Raw genomic sequence first — 10,211 nt, 5'->3', positions numbered from 1 at the left:
TTAGGTGTGAAGGCAGCTTGCGAACTGGCCAGTTCCGGAGCAAACGAACGAGTAACTGGTTGAGATGCTGGTACAGTTGAAGAGGATGCTGCAGCTGGTGGAGCAGGTGATACTGTGTTTGTAGATTTAGCCGGTGGACTTGGACCTTCTACTGCACTATAAGTACCAGCAGAATCTCGATGGCAGAACCTTTTCCGTTTCACCCGACGAGTAACAGCACTCCCTACTATATTATTTTCCTTGCTCTTTTTTGACTTTGCCATGTCAAGCTGTACCCACAACACAAAAGAATAAAATCACTCTTCAGAACTCATTGATGCATGATACAGACAAGCAATACTTTGATGTAAGACAACTGTATGAGGATGGAATATGTAAGAAAAACAGGACAGCATGACATATTCACAGCTACGATGTGCAAACTAAGCAGAAGGATTTTCAAGAAAATAGAAGTAATGCAAGCTAGACACCATATGAAAGATGCAACCAATATTACTCTGCCAAGTTAAAAGTGTCTTGTCATAAGTGGCAATTCGAAAAATTAGAAGCGGTACAACATAGAAATCAATGCAAGATGCAACCACTATCAAACTGCCATGTTAAAAGCGTCCAATCATGAGCGACTGATGCGGGATACACAACAGCAGTACTTTGATGTAAGAACATGGTATGATAAATAGATGCAGTGTATTCTAGACACAGAAAGCCATGTCATATGCACATGTATAACGTATAAACTCAGCAGGTGCAATTTAATCAAAATAGAAGAAATACAGGCTAGACAACATATGAAACATGAAACCAATTATCACACTGTCAACTTAGAGCAAGCACCTGCGATGGTGGAGTACGGGAGATGAACTCATCATGTAGACTTGGGACTTCAACTTCATTAGCAGTAGCAGTGGCAAATCTAGAGAGTCTCTGTTTGCCTCGATGCGGAGGACCACCAACATCCCCTAACTTACTCATTTCCTTCCTATTTTTTGATATTGCCTTATGAAGTCAAAACCACAAGAAGATGAATAAAATTAGCTCTGCATAACTGGTTGATGCATGATACAGACGAACACTACTTTGATGTAAGGCAAGCGCAGGATAGGAGGATGGAATATATACAAAAAAAGACAGCGTTTCATATTCACATGTACGATAGGAGGATGGAATATGTATGAAAAAACAGTAAGCGGAAGGCATTTCAACAAAATTAGAAGAAATGAAAGCTAGGCACCATATGAACATGCAACCAATATCACACTATTAGGTAAAAAGTGTCTCATCGTAAGTGCCATTTCAAGAAATTAGAAGCAGTACAAGCTAGAAGACAATGCAAGATGCAACCTACAGCACAGTCCCAAGTTAAATGTGTCTTATGGGTAAGTGATCATTGCAGGTATAGGTTGTAAGCTACGGAGATGCAATTCAACATAATCAGAAGCAATACAAACTAGACATCATACGGAAAACGCAACCACGTATAACAGTTCCAAGTAAGAGCAAGCACCTGTGATGGTGGAGTAGGGGAGATGTGCTCATCATGTACACGTATGTTCTAGAAACAGGAACACGTGTCATATTCACAGGCATTATGTGTAAAGAAGATGCAATTCAAGTTAGAAGCAATACAAGCTAGACATCATACGCAACATGCAACCACATATAATAGTGTCAAGTTAGAGCAAGCACTTGTGATGGTGGAGTAGGGGTATGTGCTCATCATCTACACAGCTACGTTGACTGTCCAGCCTTGTGTTGTCTTGCGAATCTTGTTGGGAGGATGGCGGAGTAGAATCTGTAGAGACCCCCTGTTTGAGTTGCTCCGAAGGACCACCATCATCCACTGCCGGACTAATTTCCTTCAGCTGTAATGATTTTGCATTGTGAAGTCAAACCAATAAGAAAAAGCAATAAAATTCGCTCTTCAGAACTCATTCATGCATGATACTGACGAACACTACTTGGATGAAAGGCAAACACATGATGCGAGGATGGAATATGTATGAAAAACAGGATGGTGTGACATATTCACACCTATGATGTGGTAACTAAGCAGAAGGCATTTCAACAAATTAGAAGCACTACAAGCTAGACACCATATGAAAGATGCAACCAATATCACTCTGCCAAGTTCAAACTGTATGGCGTTTCAACAAATTAGAAGCAGTACATGCTAGAAATCATATGCAAGACACAACCAATATCACAGTGGCGACTTAAAGGTGCCTTATCATAAGATATAGTATGTACCAAAAAAAGGAAAGCGTGTCATATTCACATGTATCATGTGTAAGCTAAGCAGATGCAGTTTACACTAATTAGGAGAAATACGAGCTAGACACCATATGCAACATGCAACCAGATATCACACTTCCAAGTTAGAGCTAGCACCTTGGATGGTGGAGTAGGGGAGCGGAGACTTGGACCTTGTAATGCACTATCAGTACAAGGAGAATCGGTACAGATGCTCCGTTTACGTTGCTGCAGAGGACCACCATCATCGCCTTCCTTATTCTTTTCCTTCCTCTTTCTTGATTTTGCCTTGTCAAGTCAAACCCACAAGAAAAAGGAATAAGCGTTGTTACCAAAATTATTCCTACCAACAAAATTCACATCCATAGATTCATTGTTATTCTCAATCAAGGTAGACAAAGGCATATCATTAGGATCAGAAGAAACACTCTTAGTAGAAAATAATTTCATAAGTTCATCCATCTTTCCACTCAAAACATTGATTTCTTCTATCGCATGCACTTTTTTATTAGAAGATCTTTCAGTATGCCATTGAGAATAATTAACCATAATATTATCTAGGAGTTTAGTAGCATCTCCTAAAGTGATTTCCATAAAAGTTCCTCCCACGGCCGAATCTAAAAGATTTCTAGAAGCAAAATTCAATCCGGCATAAAAATTTTGTATAATCATCCACAAATTTAAACCATGAGTAGGGCAATTACGTATCATTAATTTCATTCTCTCCCAAGCTTGTGCAACATGTTCATGATCAAGTTGCTAAAAATTCATAATATTGTTTCTAAGAGAGATGATCTTAGCGGGAGGAAAATACTTAGAGATAAAAGCATCTTTGCACTTGTTCCAAGAATCAATACTATTTTTAGGCAAAGACGAAAACCAAGCTTTAGCATGATCTCTAAGCGAAAAAGGAAATAGCTTTAATTTAACGACATCATTATCGACATCTTTTTTAATTTGCATATCACATAAATCAACGAAGCTATTCAGATGAGTAGCGGCATCTTCACTAGGAAGGCCGGTGAATTGATATTTCATAACAAGATTCAACAAAGCAGTATTGATTTCACAAGATTCAGTATTGGCAAGAGGGGCAATCGGTGTGCTAAGAAAATCATTATTGTTGGTATTGGTGAAGTCACACAATTTGGTAGTATCTTGAGCCATCGTGACAAACAAGCAATCTAACACACGAGCAAACAAAAGCAAATGGGCAAAAAGAGGCAAATAGAGAGGGAGGATAGGGAGAGAGAGGGCGAATAAAATGGCAAGGGTGAATTGGGGGGAGAGGAAAACGAGAGGCAAATGGAAAATAATGTAATGCGGGAGATAGGGATTGTGATGGGTACATGGTATGTTGACTTTTTGTGTAGACTCCCCGGCAACGGCGCCAGAAATCCTTCTTGCTACGTCTTGAGCTTGCGTTGGTTTTCCCCGAAGAGGAAGGGATGATGAAGCAGAGTAGTGTAAGTATTTCCCTCAGTTTTTGAGAACCAAGGTATCAATCCAGTAGGAGGCCACGCGCAAGTCCCTCGTACCTACACAACACAAAGAGCTCAACGCAACCAATGCGATTAGGGTTGTCAATCCCTTCACGGTCACTTACGGAAGTGAGATCCGATAGATAATATTTTTGGTATTTTTGATATAAAGATGCAAAGTGAAAAGTAAAAGGCAAAGTAAAAACAAAACAAGATTAAAGTGATGGAGATTGATATGATGAGAATAGACCCGGGGGCCATAGGTTTCACTAGTGGCTTCTCTCGAGAGCATAACTTTTCTACGGTGGGTGAACAAATTACTGTTGAGCAATTGACAAAATTGAGCATAGTTATGAGAATATCTAGGCATGATCATGTATATAGGCATCACATCCGTGACAAGTAGATCGAAACGATTCTGCATCTACTACTATTACTCCACCCATCGACCGCTATCCAGCATGCATCTAGAGTATTAAGTTAAAAACAGAGTAACGCTTTAAGCAAGATGACTTGATGTAGAGAGATAAATTCATGCAATATGAAATAAACCCCATCTTGTTATCCTCGATGGCAACGATACAATACGTGTCTTGCTGCCCCTTCTGTCACTGGGAAAGAACACCGCAAGATCGAACCCAAAGCTAAGCACTTCTCCCATGGCAAGAACTACCAATCTAGTTGGCCAAACCAAACGGATAATTCGAAGAGACTTGCAAAGATAACCAATCATACATAAAAGAATTCGGAGAAGATTCAAATATTGTTCATAGATAGACTTGATCATAAACCCACAATTCATCGGTCTCAACAAACACACCGCAAAAGAAGAAGATTACATCGAATAGATCTCCACAAGAGAGGGGGAGAACATTGTATTGAGATCCAAAAAGAGAGAAGAAGCCATCTAGCTACTAACTATGGACCCCGAAGGTCTTAGGTAAACTACTCACACTTCATCGGAGGGGCTATGATGATGTAGAAGCCCTCTGTGATGACGGCCCTCTCTGGCGGAGCTCCGAAACAGGCCCCAAGATGGGATCTCGTGGATACAGAAAGTTGCGGCGGTGGAATTAAGTTTTTGGCTCCTGTTCTAATCGTTTGGGGGTACGTGGGTATATATAGGAGGAAGGAGTACGTCGGTGGAGCACCGAGGGGCCCACGAGGCAGGGGGCACACCCTGTAGGGGGGCGCCCCCTACCCTCATGACCGCCTCCGGTATTTCTTGGAGTAGGGTCCAAGTCTCCTGGATCTTATCCGAGAAGAAAATCACGTTCCAAAAAGGATTTTTCTGTTTGGACTCCATTTGATATTCCGTTTCTTCGAAACACTGAAATAGGCAAAAAACAGCAATTCTGGGCTGAGCCTCCGGTTAATAGGTTAGTCCCAAAAATAATATAAAAGTGGAAAATAAAGCCCAATATAGTCCAAAACAGTAGATAATATAGCATGGAGCAATCGAAAATTATAGATACGTTGGAGACGTATTAGTAGGAGCGCATTGTTTTGAAGCTGGTACAACAAAATGACTCCACTATATATAAAGGCAGGAGCCTTAGCGCTTGCTTTACTAGGGTTCCTCTCGTTCACTCTCTCATGCTCTCCAGATCTAAGCAACACATAGGTGGCCACACTCTCTCTCAGCTCACGGCTGGTCACAAATCCGGCCGGACAACCTCGACCGGGGCAGGGGTGTAGGTGCATCGTTCACGCTGTCGTCGGCGGCGAGGGAGGAGACCAACGGCTGCCCGCGCGTCCCGATCGGTGACCGTGCCATTCTCTTCGAGAGAGCGCCGGATCGGGAGGGCCTCCGACCCCTTCTTCCTCCCTGCGGTATTGTGGCCAAGATGCGGCCTCCTGACGCCGTCTTTGCGACATGCCGATGACCCTTAGGTATATATACCTTCGAAACCTGCCTTGCTCTACTGCCCCATCTCCCTTCGTGTGGATCCTTTTCTACTTCCGTCCGTTGTTCCAAAGCCACCTAGACTTCTACTAAGGCACGTGCTTTGCACGTATGTTCTGTATGATAGATACTCATATGCCTTATTTTTAGAGAGAGAAATGGGTACTCATATCTTGAGTATATATCAAAGTGTGTTTGTTTGCATGATCTAAGGACTATTCTGAAATAAGAAGCAAATCACTTGCACAAATCAAACTGAGTTCCAAGTAAGAATTTGATTACAAGATAAAAGTTGTAGTTTTATTATATGTTGTTTCCTGGGTTCCACTGATGTATAGTTCCAGAGTTGTTTGACGGTTTACATGCATGTTTATGGACTATTTTGTGCAACTAAATAAGTCATTTAGGTCTGACAGACACTCATGTCTTGTATTAGCTTGAGGTATAGCTTATGTATGACTGAAATAAAATATTACACTTTTTCTATGAATAATAAAAATATTACATTTCTCGATGAAGCAGAATAAAACTTTAGCTAGCATCAGCCATGCAATGTTATGTTATGTGAACAGTGTAAACTTTGCAGTATAGCGGCATCTAAAAAATCCAGTTTTACAGTAATCTAAAAAATAAGTTAGTAGTAGAGTGTTTATTTCCCAGGTGACAACGAGGAACCAAAATGTGCTTGCTATTTGCCAACTTGTCGTACTTGCATGTGAGAAGGTGGCAGCAGTTTCTAGACATTTCTCAACTTCAGTAGGTGCAACCCAGATTCAACGGGGAGTTCTTTATTTGTTTACTTGGAGAGCAGAGTCGGCCATGTGCACAAGGAGCGGGAGCAAATCCGGCAACTCTTAGCCGTCAGATCATGTCATCCTTTGTTTGATGGACGGCAGTGATATGCATGAGAGGGGAAATGAACGGTGGATTTTGAGCCAATGCTTGTTTGGGCGGGAGAACCGAAGATGGAGTGGTAAATCCAATTTCAAAACTGCCGCATTATAGTAGTATATAGTAGTTTAGAAGTAAAGCTATTTCATACAGTTGATTCAAAGCGTTGGTTCAAATAGGGAAGAAAGTGGGAAAGCTGTAGCATGAATATAGGACTTGGTTCTAAGAGGAAACGGGGGAAAGTAGTAATATTTGTCACTGTTTAAATAACCGTATTTCTTATTTGCGCAAACAGGGATGTCTGTCTCCATATCGTTTCGGGATGTCTGTCTCTGTATCGTTTCTATCCGTGCAATCAAAAGCACACACCTTAGTTTTAGTACAACTGCGCAAAATGAGATGGCTATCCCTCGCTACCGTCGTCTAACCTCTTGTCTTCAAGGTATCCCTACATTGGTAGTAACTAAGGTAGAATGACCAACGCAATCTAAAAGAAGCTGATTCGTATGTTTTACTTCCTGACTGCAGTGCAGGGACGAGCGAAAACAACTTCATCCTAGTCTGGAATGCACTTTCTACCAATTCATCCATGGACCAAGGACTAGCTGGCACGGCTGCATGGCGGTTTTTTGGACAGGTGCAAGGACAAGAGGCATTGTGGTCTGCTTATTTCTGCAAATAGCGGTGCTTAAATTTAGTGGAATGCACAAGCATTTCAGCTGGTCAGTACACTGCATGGTTCAGTTTAGCATTCCAGCTGAGACCACAATTATAATTGGTTATTCTGGAATGAGAGAACCTAACCCTGAATGGTGGCAACAAGAAAAAACCAGAGTGAATTCCAGGAAATTTAAGCTTGCCGGGAGGCCCTTTGCTCAGAGAGAAGCCTTGCTTGTTCTTTCCTGATTTGTAAACCTTCTCATAACTTTGTCTTTTGTTGTGAACTAGTATATGTTTGTTATGTTCTATGAAGCATTGAGATGTATAAAATTGCTTAACTTATGCTTTTCAAGTTTTTTATGAAGATGAGTTTAATGTGAGTGTTCCACATGAGCGCTGGACTAGCGTGTGAACGTTTGGAATTTATTACATTGTGGCCTCAATTAACTGCATGAACCACTTTAACAAGATACATAGTTCCTTATATGTCAAACAGCAGATTGTTGATTGTTAGCTGGTCGATAGCCTAGTGTTGAACCGAGCTGAGCCAATGTGTTGTGTTTTGCGCAACTGCTTACAAGTGGGGTAGCACCAATAGTGTTTACAAGTACTTATGTATACGTCGGCACACGGTTCTCGAACGAGTGCTCTATTTCATCAAAACACACACTGCTCGTATGATAAACCGTGACAACTTATGTCTTACCATGCCATATTCATGAAAAAACTAGTGAGGACGCATCTGTTTCGGCAACAATTATGATGGTTCTCACATGATTCACGGGCACACAAAAGTAGCAGCAGTTCCCATAGACAGATTCAAACAGAGTACTAGCCCCAGAGGGGTCTATAACAGGCAAGGTTCGGATAATTAGACACAATCCAAACTACTATTAAACACTAGCTAGGGCAACTATTCCATGTCTTGATCTAATTTGGGCTGGACACAAGACGGACCTTGCCATGAACATCATCGAGGACATCTCGCAGCAGCTCAATCCTGTGAACCTTCATGAAGACAACCTTGTGGCCTTGCCACTGATAAACTTGTTTGTGGAGGCATGCCACGTCATCTTCCTGCGTAAGCTTGACAAGAACAGTATTCCTCACAAACGAAGGAGTAGCTTTGAACTTCTTGTGCTTCAGTACACCCTGGACAACATGCCTGACAACAGTGAGGCTGGAATACAACTCTTCATTGGTATAACCGCAAATGGCTTCCAGGATCCAACAGCCTAAGAACTCTGTTTTCCCAGTGCGTATATTCAGGTCGTCCGCCTCATAGCGAGTGACATGTACAACCACACAATCCTTGTCTGCATCAGGGCTCTAATTGAAACAGAAACAAATTCTGAATTACTTTTCAGTATAAGAAACACAAGATATTTAAACCACTACGTATACCATGGCATCGAAGCTAATAAAATTTTGCATTATTAATCACCACATACTTCCTTTTCTAAAAAAATCACCACATACTTAGATGAAAAACCACAATCGAGATCGGCAAAGAAGGAAATCACCTTGGGCAGCTCAGCGCGGGGGGGGGGGGGGGGGCACATCCTCGAAGGGGGAAAACTGCTCCTGTAGTGCCACGGGGGCTGTAACCTCAAACGGGGCATTGACCATCTCAGTATCTGGGGTCGCCTCGGTGGTTGCCTCCATCTTCTTGGAGCTCTCTGTCTCGTGGGGATCAGCCTCCCGCGTCTGCTCCAATATCGGTAGATCTTTGCCTGGTTCTCCTTGGTCCATCATGAAACTGACGAATACTAGGAGTCCACTGAAAGGAAAACACAATCGCAATGACAATGAAACAAAAATGAGAGTGAGGATCGGTTACTGCTTTGCAAAAGTTCTTTTTTCCTCTGAACGAAAATATACCAACATCACGGATCCGCTTACCTTCCCTTCGTTCAAAGAGAAGAACAGTGGTAGATGCAAGTGTTGCCTTTCTTGAAGAAGGTGAGGGAGAAGGGTATTCAGCAAAGAGTAAAATGATGGTTGCTTCGTCCGTCAAACTTAGACTGCGGGGAGGTGGGGTTTTGTGATACGACGGCTCGTTACTGTCACGCTATGACCGGGGTGACTCTCCGCCTGCATACTGCCTTCTAATTTGGTGGATGCCATTTGGGCCCGCGCGCTGCATGGCCCGCATGTCGGTGAACAAATGTATAACGGCATTCGGTAGAGGGAGATGTTTCAATGACCTAGGAGGAGCCAGAAGCGGTAGAGTGTCTCCATTGTACTAGTAGTAATTGTTTTTCTGGGTAGCTGTAGAGTGTCTCCATTATACTAGTAGTAATTGTTTCTCGGGTCCCAAGACAAAACAGCCCATCCACACAAGTAAATAGTAAAATCAGTTCAAAAACCTGGGTGCTCTTCTTCCTCCTCGCTCCCACCCACCTCACGTCAGCTCGCTCCACTCGTACCCCCAAATTCCTCACCTCACTCCTACAGAAAACCCCAGCTCCCTTCTTCCTCACTCCGACAGAAAACCCCCAGCTCCCTTCTTCTTCACTCGCACTACAACTAGGCTCATCATTCGTTACTCTACTCAAATCCGTGAGCGCAACGCGACGCCCTCGAGGAAAATGGAGTCGGCTGACCCCAGCACAAAGAAGATGAGGCTCCCGCCAGCGGCGACGCCTGTTGTAGATCCCGCACCCAGCAGCACGGGGAGAAGCGGTGACCCCGCCCCCACCGGATCCTAGGAACCCGTAGAATCTCGGGTGGACCGCATCAGCGATCTCCCGGATGCCATCCTTGGGGAGATCACCTCGCTTCTCCCTACCAAGGATTGCTGCCGCACCCAAGTCCTCTCAATTCGGTGGCGCCCTCTATGGCGCGCCGTTCCCCTTAACCTTGACTGTCGTCATCTATCTCTCTTCAATGATTTTCAAATCCCTAGAGCCATCATCTCCTCCCACCAGGGCTCCGTTCAAAGCCTCTGCATCCCATCATGCTACCTAACCAAGCATACCATGCCCTACACGGTGGACGCCTGGCTGGAATCCCCTGAATTC

Source organism: Triticum urartu, chromosome 2 (genome assembly GCF_003073215.2).
Source record: "Triticum urartu cultivar G1812 chromosome 2, Tu2.1, whole genome shotgun sequence".
Taxonomy (NCBI): Eukaryota; Viridiplantae; Streptophyta; class Magnoliopsida; order Poales; family Poaceae; genus Triticum; species Triticum urartu.
The sequence above is the reverse complement of the archived record's forward strand: the minus strand, read 5'-3'. Positions refer to the sequence as shown.